Below are 10,027 nucleotides of genomic sequence, written 5' to 3' on the forward strand. Positions count from 1 at the left end.
AAGTTAACTTCGGACTGGAATGTAGTTGAGCCCTAATCAATCTCACACTGATTAAGGTACAGTCGCATTCCTTACGTCTCTGAATCCCAGTAGGAATCTACACACTTAATTCCCTTAGCTGATCTCACCCACAACTAAGAGTTGCTACGACCTAAAGTCGAAGACTTGATAAACAAATCTGTCTCACACAAAATCTATCTCTCACAAAAATACCTACGAATTTTTTGTTCCGTCTTTTGGTAAATCAAGGTGAACAAGAACCAATTGATACACCAGACTTATATTCTCGAAGAACAGCCCAGCAATATCAATCATCTCACAATAACTTAATTGTATGGTAGTGGAACATGATATTGTGGAATCAAAAAGAATGAGACGAAGATCTTTGTGATTACTTTTTATATCTTACCTATCGGAGATAATCTCGAGCAAATCTTAGAGAAGATAGTACTCAATACGATAGAACAAAGTAAGATCAGAACACGCAACTAAAGAGAAAATAGTTGGGTCTGGCTTCAGAATCCCAATGAAGTCTTTAAGTCATTACCTATAATGGTTTTAGGAAAAACCTAGGTTAAAAAAGAATCGACTCTAGTCGCAACTAGTATCACACAAGAGGTGTGGGGATTAGGTTTCCCAGTTGCTAGATTTCTCCCTTATACAGTCTTCAAATCAGGGTTTGCAATCAATATTACCTTGGTAACAAAACATTCGATATTCACCGTTAGATGAAAACCTGATTAGATTCAAGCCAATATCTTCCAACCGTTAGATTGTCTTGGCTTGTTGCACACAAATGAAATTTACCTTTATTTAGATATGGGTAACCATACCTAAACGTGTACACTTAGTTGGCTCAACAATAGTTAACCACAGTTAGCCATATGAACACTTTCATATCAAGCTTGTTCATCTTAATCACAACTAGTTCAAATGACTCAAATGAAACTAGTTATAGAGTTGTTCAATTTTTTATATTCTCATAGAAGTATACAAGACCAAATTGAAGAAAAATCAGTTTTGGTTCACTCGAGTTAATTCATGAACATTATAGCCACGGTTTGCAATGATTGCATTCCTTATTATATAAATGAATTTATTCATGAGTATGTACACATACTTAACCAATTTTAGAACTTAACTCACTCAGTATGCAAACGGATACGCATACCTAAGTTCTCGGACTTGGTCTTGTTCGCCAGTATGCAAACGGGTACGCATACCGTCGTTCATGACCGAACTCAGTTGAAATCAATACGCATACAGGTATGCATACTATCATTCCCGGACTTCAACTGTTGAATTAGTACGCATACAGTTATGCATACTAAATTCCCAGACTTGCAATACACTTGCAACAGTTAGCATACAAGTACGCATACAGTGTTATATCCAATCAATGGTTAATCGTCTAAACTCCCATTTTAAAAATTGAAACATTCTTGGAAGACGAGAATAGCTGTCTCACACAAACTATTAGCTTCAAATCAAATTTTCAAGTGATCAAATGATCAATACAAAACATTCCGAGTCTACATCAAATGTGTTAGAGCATAGTTTGGTTGAACCCACCAAGCGTCGGTATGTCAAGTTTGGTTGTCATATTTTAGTGAATCAAAACTCATTTAAAGAGTCGCTTGATTATTTACTAGAGTCAACTTCGTATAGGTTAGCTAGAAAGTTACTAGGATATTAGACTTACAAGTATTATGTGAAGACTTGAAGAATGTGAAGAAGTAAAGAGCTAAATCGACGATATCATCCTTCCTCTTGAGGTTAGTAATATTTGACTTGAATTGTTTCATTCCTAACGTATCTTTCAAAACGTGCATATTGAAATCATAAATGCGAAGCTGTGAATGATTATGCTCTAGTTAGACATATTATTAAGGAATTACAATACGAAGTTTAACGTCTATCTTTTGAACTTCGTATATAAGACATCAACATAATCGTATGAATTATATTGTGATTGCGTATGGGTATAGGTGAAGATTTCATCCTAGGAAACAATGTTTTATATTTGTTTAAAGGAAGTACAATTCATAAACTTGTTTTATGAATCAAAAGGGAAATAGCTAGGCTTATTGGTATTGTTATTCATTGCAAATCTTTGGATTACCAATATGTGTGTTTAGTATAACCGCTCATAAATTGTTTATGTATCTTGGTAAAACTATTCATAATGCCTGACTTTTGTATTGGTATGACTTTTATTAGTGAAACCGATCTTAAGTAATCACATGAGATGGTATGATCGATATATTGTAATTGGTATGACCAACTGTAGACATTGGGGAATCGATCCTAGTTAGAGGTGCAACCGATCACAAGCATGTGGAATCGATACTTGTAAGAGGTGCAACAAGTCTTAGTAATTGGTAACCGATCCTATGACTTGTGCAACCGATCACAAGTAAAATACCATAAGTATGTGGTAACCGATCCTAGTACCTAGTCAACCAATTTTTTGGAAAGCTAGTGTTACCGATCCTAGTACCCACATGGAGGTAGAATCAAAACTTTGTTTTGGTAGAACCGTGAAACCCATTAAAGGTGATTTGATAGGATAATCAATCACATAGTTCTTGGAAGTCAGATGAACCAATTCTAAACTCGTTTGGAAGTGTGGAAAATCGGTTCCAAGATTGTAAATATGAAAAAGGATTTACAAAGTAAAGATGTCGACATACTTTGAACATGTGCGGTAATTCTTACCTTTTATTGTTCAAAGATATTCCTTAATAACTAAAGGAGAATCCCGCATCGAAATAAATTGAGAATCTTTTAATTAAGGTTTTTAGTTTTATATGCTTTTAATTTCCAGCAATTAAATACATATCTTTACAAAATAATGTTCATTTACTAATTGGAGATTTTCTACTGAGATTTCGGTCAATATTTGGACAAAGCATTTCCAGGAATTATGAAAACCGAATTTGGAAATATATTGCATATCTTGAGAATATTTTCGGTTTTGGAAATTCCTTGGTGTTCAGACTTCCTTGGTCTACAAATATTGAAGTTTTCATTTCAAGCAAACTAATCCTCAGAGCCAGCAAAACTATCTAGTTGTGTTATTACTGGTGGATCCGTCTATTCGGAGAGGAAAGTACCCTAATTAGGCGAAATCTCTTACGACCACTAGTTTTAAAGACTTCTTTGGGATTGGGAAGCTCTACGAGTACCGTTAGTGGGAAACTAGATAATTGCAGTTTATTATAAGTTTTCGATTGATATGATTGACTAACGGTTGTTGAACTTTGATTGCACCTAGTTTGTTTATGCTTGAGAATCTTCTCTTCTGATATAAGATCGAAGTATCGACGGGGATCTTTAGAACTGTTTCTAGATCTAAAGACGTCTTGTGATAATCCATCGTTAACAGACTCCGTTCTGTGTGTGATTGATCACAATAGATTCAAGTTGTTTGTGTGCAGGTGTTTATTGAATATCTAAGAAGATTTGAAGACAAAAAAGATTTATTATTTGAGTTCATAATCTTTGGTGTGCACAAAACTTGATCGGCTGGGGATCCAACTATAATCGGTTTATCTTTGTGATAATCTTGATTTATTAGTTGAGTAGATCGACATTAATACATTTCTTTATGATTAATAGTATTGATTGCATAGTCTAGACAATTATTTTGGTAGTTGTTGAATAGATAGATCTAAGAACTTGACAAAGGAGTTTATTGGGATAAACGGAAGAGACTTTTTTCAAACTCATATCACGTTGTTTGAAAAGAGTTGTTACCGAACAGATTTGTTGTTCCTTTACTATTTGGAATACGAGCCAAAGGAGTTGTTCCAGGTGCGTGACTTATTACAAGTTGGAGGCGCATGGATACTGAGGGAACTAGGTGAACTATAGGTTTAGTTGCTTGGTCTCAAATTTACGAAGTTGGTTTAGATTTTGTATAGCGGCTTAATTCTGAGAGTATTCAATTCTGGACAAGGTCCCAGGGGTTTTCTGCATTTGCGGTTTCTTCGTTAACAAAATCTTGTTGTGTCTTTTAATGTTCTGTTTCCGCAATTATAATTGTTTTTATTATAATTAGAAGTAAAATACACAAACGTTAATTCCTAATTAGTTGATAGAAATCCTATTGTGTTTGGTTAAGTCCGAACTTATTATCAAGTAATTTTACTTCGTTGTTGTATTGTCTCGATCTTGAATCCATAGTCAATCACACAAGTTATCTTTTTGTCGTATTGTCTCGATCTTGTATCCATAGACGATCGCAAGAAGTGTGAACCGATTAGTTGTATTGTCTCGACTCAGTCCATAGACAACCACTTTCGGAGGAAGGACTTATAGGTGGAAAAGTTTTAGATTGAGGTATATTTGGGTACCCTCGTCTTTTCAATTGGTATCAGAGCAGGAAAACACGAAAATATCTAACAATTTGTGTTTGGTGCAATCCAACCTATAAGAATTAAATCTATGTCTGATTCAGTTAACGTACCGCCAAGATTTAATGGGACAAACTACCCATTATGGAAATCTGCTATGAAATCTTTTCTTCAATCCCGAGATTTTAATACTTGGTTATTAATCGAAGACCGATATCAACAACTTGATGGATTATTCGGAGACAGAGTTCAAACGCTTAGCGTTCTACACTCATAAAGAAAGAGTTCTTGCAAAGCAAAATTCTGATGGTTTGAATGCCATCATACATGCAGTTAGTCATGATCTTCTACATCATGTGATGTCATGTAAAACTTCTAAAGAGGCATGGGATATTCTTGAGACTGTATTCGAAGGAAATGATTCTGAAAAAGAAGCGCGACTTTTGTCCCTTTCATCTGAATGGGAATATCTTAAATGGATGATAACGATACCTTTGAGGATTTTAACACTAAACTTTCTGAGATTGTCAATGCTTCTTTCTTACTAGGAAATACTATACCTGAAAAGGAAATAGTATGCAAAATTCTCAGATCATTACCATCCAGATACGAGTCTAAGAAACATGCCATAATAGAAGCAAATGATCTTTCTATACTTTCTCGAAGATCTTTTAGAAAAGTTAAATATCTTTGATAGAGAAATTCTGCTGAAGAATCAAACTGAGAAACGTTGTCAAGAGGACAAGGTACTTGTTGAAAAGGAGCTTGACTCAGCAATTGTGCTTCTAGCACAATGAATTAAGAACATATTATCTAATGATAAATGTGATCCTGAAACATTATATTTTTGTCATAAAAGGGGTAGTGAAGAAATCCAATGTTTCAAGTTCCGTAGATTCGGACATATGGAAAAACATTGTTCCAGCATAAGAGCTCAGAAGTGCAACAAGGCTTATGTCTTTACTCTCGATGATATTCCGGAGGAAGAACCCTATGGAAGAAGATCTGACTGTAATGCACTTTTTGCCAACTCTAACTGTGTTGAACCCTGTGAGTCTAATCAACTCCTAGAAAAACTTGAGTTGGGAATTAAGGAAAATAAAAGGTTAAGCCTAGATCTTGAAAACCTTTTGAAATTCCTATCAGATAAAACCCGAATGGTGAAATCTGAGCAAGAAAAATTAGTTGAAAAACCAAAAGGGTCAGAAACTTGTTTTTCTGATAATATACTAAGTTCTTCATGTAGAGGAAATAATAGCACTGCAATCTTCCATGGAAATATCCAACAAAATAAATTTATCAAGGCACTTCGCAAGGGGGTAAATATTTTGAAGGTTGATAAGTCTATTAGATCTCAAAAGGAAATTGCAAACTCTTGCAATAACAAGATAAAGAAAGAATGTAAGGAAACACAGTCTATTGTGTTTATAAGTCATCCTAAGGATGTCTTTGTTACCTATGGTGAGAATAATTCTCACCTCAACACACACTGATTGTGTTGAAGAATGCATTCTCACTTGTTGCCCAAAATTATGACCGTGAGGAGGCATAAATCTGGGCAGGTTGTACATATTCCTTAAGTGAAAATAATATATATCTTTTACTTTTGGGAAAAATATATTCGGTTTCATAAACCAAATTATCTCTTGAATTTCTCTCATCTTATACACTTTCTTTTTGTCCGAAAGAAGACTACTTTGTTTCAATGGAGAAATCGGTAAAAGAAGAGTCATTTCTTGATGATTTAGCACTCTGTGCATCAGTTATGACTGAAACTCATGATGTCTCTCTTCATGATAATCCTCAAGATTCTTTAAGAAAACAGATTCTTACTGTTAGAGGTTGCATTAGATATCATGAGCTGATGATAAAGGATTCAAAAGAAGTACTAGCTGATCTTCATTCTCAACTGTTTGAGATGAACAAATTGTCTACTGAAAAAAGAAGTGCTCAGAAGAATTTGAATCCATTTTCGAAATCAATCTTCACAAGACTTGCAATTAGAAGGAAAATAGACATCAGTTTTTGATTTTTTTTAATAATTGTATAAAGTCTATTGTGAACAGAACTATCTATTATTTATGAATAAAATTATTATTTTATAATTTTTCTTTTGATAGTTTTCTATTACATAGCCTGTGCGTGAACGCTTTATTTTATTGCTATGTGTTTATGGGATGTTTGATTTCGGTTTTCATAACCTTAATATTCGATATCATATGGTGTGAACCCTTATGGATTGGGTGACTTTTTGGTTTAGCAGGATTAAGTTCTAGCCCAAGTTGGTAGGATTTATCAAAGGATCATAGGGGGTTCCGATTGAAACTCATGTGTGAAAAAGTTACAATATATTGAATCATTTTTGGTTTAGCATAAAAGCATATGTGTTTCGGGTTTTCAACTTTTGCTATGCATTAGTTCAACCTTTCTCTGGTAAAGGTTGGTGTTTGTTTTTGTTCTTTTGTTTTGCAAGAGGATGACAACACGGTGATATTCCTCCACGGAAAGATCCGAAGATATGGTGAAGAAGATGCGGAGCTTGAGGTAACGGATTTTTTAGTTAATCGTTTTTCTGTTTAAGAAAAGTATGATTTTATTGCATATATTTATTATTTTTGCTTAACAAAATTTCAGTACAATTGATGTTTATTCCATTATTTATGTATGGATGTGTGTGTGTGTGATTCAATTTTTTCCGGTTAAGAAAAACTATTGTTATCTTTATTTATGGTTTGGTACCAATTGTTTAGCCTTACGAAATTTTGGTGCAATTGCGGTACTATAATGTCTATGTTTGTTTCAATTGCTTCCGATTGAGGTAAATAATTATGCAAGTTGATTTATTTGGTTTTTATGAATTGTTTATGGCTAAACAAAAAGGTTTTCGGGATCAATTGTTTAGTCCAATTTGATTCCGGATAAGAGAAACTAAGTTACTTCCGATCTTAGTTAGACTTATCAAAGTGGAGGTTTCGGTTATTCAAGTCTAATCGAATGCCTTAACAAGAAATGCTAGTTAACTAACCTAGTACTTGTCTTGTTTAAAAGTGAAAGGTCTAAGTTATTATTTGAATAATTAGAACCTGATGAGAAAAATTGAGTTAATTCTGATCTTATTTTGGTCTTATCGAACAAGCGATTGTATTTGTACAATCGGTTTAGGAAAAGAACTAAGGTGCTTAGTCAATTTTTGATTTGTTAAACTATTAAGGAAAATTGCTTCGGGTAATTTTTTTCTTGGTAACATATCAAAATAAAATTATTTTGTAGTTTCGGTTTGATATTGGTTATCTAAAATGGTGTGTGGAACCCTCGTGCTTAACTCTTATAGGTTATGCAAGTCTTTTCAGATTTGTAAGATCCTTCCGGTTTGTCCTTTATTTGCTCGTACCTTTGTCATTTTGTGACAAAAAAGGGGAGAAATATATGGAGTAAACAAGTGATTTGGTATCACTAAGAAAAGGACAATGGTGCTTAAACGTTATATCTAACGAAAGAGTAAAACATAAACTAAGGGGGAGTAACATATCATATTGATACTTGTGGTTATTTTAACTACAAAGGGAATAACAAATACGTGCGGATTGAAAATCTATCTATCTTACCTTTAGGGGGAGTATTAGCTTTGTTATTATAATGTCAACAACGACATTTATGGATTGAATGTATACAGGTTATTGTGTTGTTGAAACTTGGAATCAAGCATATGTGTAATGAATTCTTGTAATTTGTTTATCCATATGATGTAAGAGTTTTGTCACTAAAATTGACAAAGGGGGAGATTGTTAGAACATAGCTCGGTTGAACCCACCAAGCGTTGGTATGTCAAGTTTGGTTGTCATATTTTAGTGAATCAAAACTCATTTAAAGAGTCGCTTGATTATTTACTAGAGTCAACTTTATATAGGTTATCTAGAAAGTTACTAGGATACGAGACTTACAAGTATTACGTGAAGACTTGAAGAATGTGAAGAAGTAAAGAGCTACATCGACGACATCATCCTTCCTCTTGAGGTTAGTAATAATTGACTTGAACTATTTCATTCCTAACGTATCTTTCAAGTGGTTCATATTGAAAACATAATTGCGAAGCTGTGAATGATTATACTCTAGTTAGACATAGTATTAAAGAATTACAATACGAAGTATAACATCTATCTTTTGAACTTCATATATAAGACATCGACATAATCGTATGAATTCTATTGTGATTATGCATGGGGTATGGGTGAAGATTTCGTCCTAGGAAACAATGTTTTACATTTTTTTAAAGGAAGTACAATTCATAAACTTTTTTTGTGAATCGAAAGGGAAATCGCTAGGCATATTGGTATTGTTATTCATTGCAAATCTTTGGATTACCAATATATGTGTTTAGTATAACCTTTCATAACTTCTTTATGTATCTTGGTAAAACTATTCACAATGCCTGACTTTTGTATTGGTATGACTTTTATTAGTGAAACCGATCTTAAGTAATCACCTGAGATGGTATGATCGATATATTGTAATTGGTATGACCAACTCTAGACATTGGGGAACCGATCCTAGTAAGAGGTGCAATCAATCACAAGCATGTGGAATCGATCCTTGTAAGAGGTGCAACAAGTCTTAGTAATTGGTAACCGATCCTATGATTTGTGCAACCGATCACAAGTAAAATACCATGAGTATGTGGTAACCGATCCTAGTACCTAGTCAACAAATTTTTTGGAAAGCTAGTGTTACCGATCCTAGTACCCACATGGAGGTAGAATCAAAACTTTGTTTTGGTAGAACCGTGAAACCCATTAAAGGTGATTTGATAGGATAATCAATCACATAGTTCTTGGAAGTCAGATGAACCAATTCTAAACTCGTTTGGAAGTGTGGAAAATCGGTTCCAAGATTGTAAAAATTAAAAAGGATTTACAAAGTAAAGATGTCGACATACTTTGAACATGTGCAGTAATTCTTACCTTTTATTGTTTAAAGATATTCCTTAATAACTAAAGGAGAATCCCGGATCGAAATAAATTGAGAATCTTTTAATTAAGGTTTTTAGTTTTATATGCTTTTAATTTCCAGCAATTAAATGCATATCTTTAGAAAATAAAAATTGGTAATGTGCATTTACTAATTGGAGATTTTCTACTGATATTTCGGTCAATATTTGGACAGAGCATTTCCAGGAATTATGAAAACCGAATGTGGAAATATATTGCACACCTTGAGAATATTTTCGGTTTTGGAAATTCCTTGGTGTTCAAACTTCCTTGGTCTATAAATATTGAAGTTTGCATTTCGAGCAAACTAATCCCCAGAGCCAGCAAAACTACCTAGTTGTGTTGCTACCGGTGGAGCCGCCTATTCGGAGAGGAAAGTACCTTAATTAGGCGAAATCTCTTACGACCGCTCGTTTTAAAGACTTCTTTGGGATTAGGAAGCTCTACTAGTACCGTTGGTGGGAAACTAGATAATGCAGTTTATTATTAGTTTTCAATTGATTTGATTGACTAACGGTTGTTGAACTTTGATTGCAGCTAGTTTGTTTATGCTTGAGAATCTTTTCTTCTGATAAAATATTCACTCAAACTAGATCGAAGTATCGACGGGGATCTTTAGAACTGTTTGTATATCTAATGACGTCTTGTGGTAATCCATCGTTAACAGACTCCGTTCTGTATGTG

This window comes from Papaver somniferum, chromosome 4 (genome assembly GCF_003573695.1).
Source record: "Papaver somniferum cultivar HN1 chromosome 4, ASM357369v1, whole genome shotgun sequence".
NCBI lineage: Eukaryota > Viridiplantae > Streptophyta > Magnoliopsida > Ranunculales > Papaveraceae > Papaver > Papaver somniferum.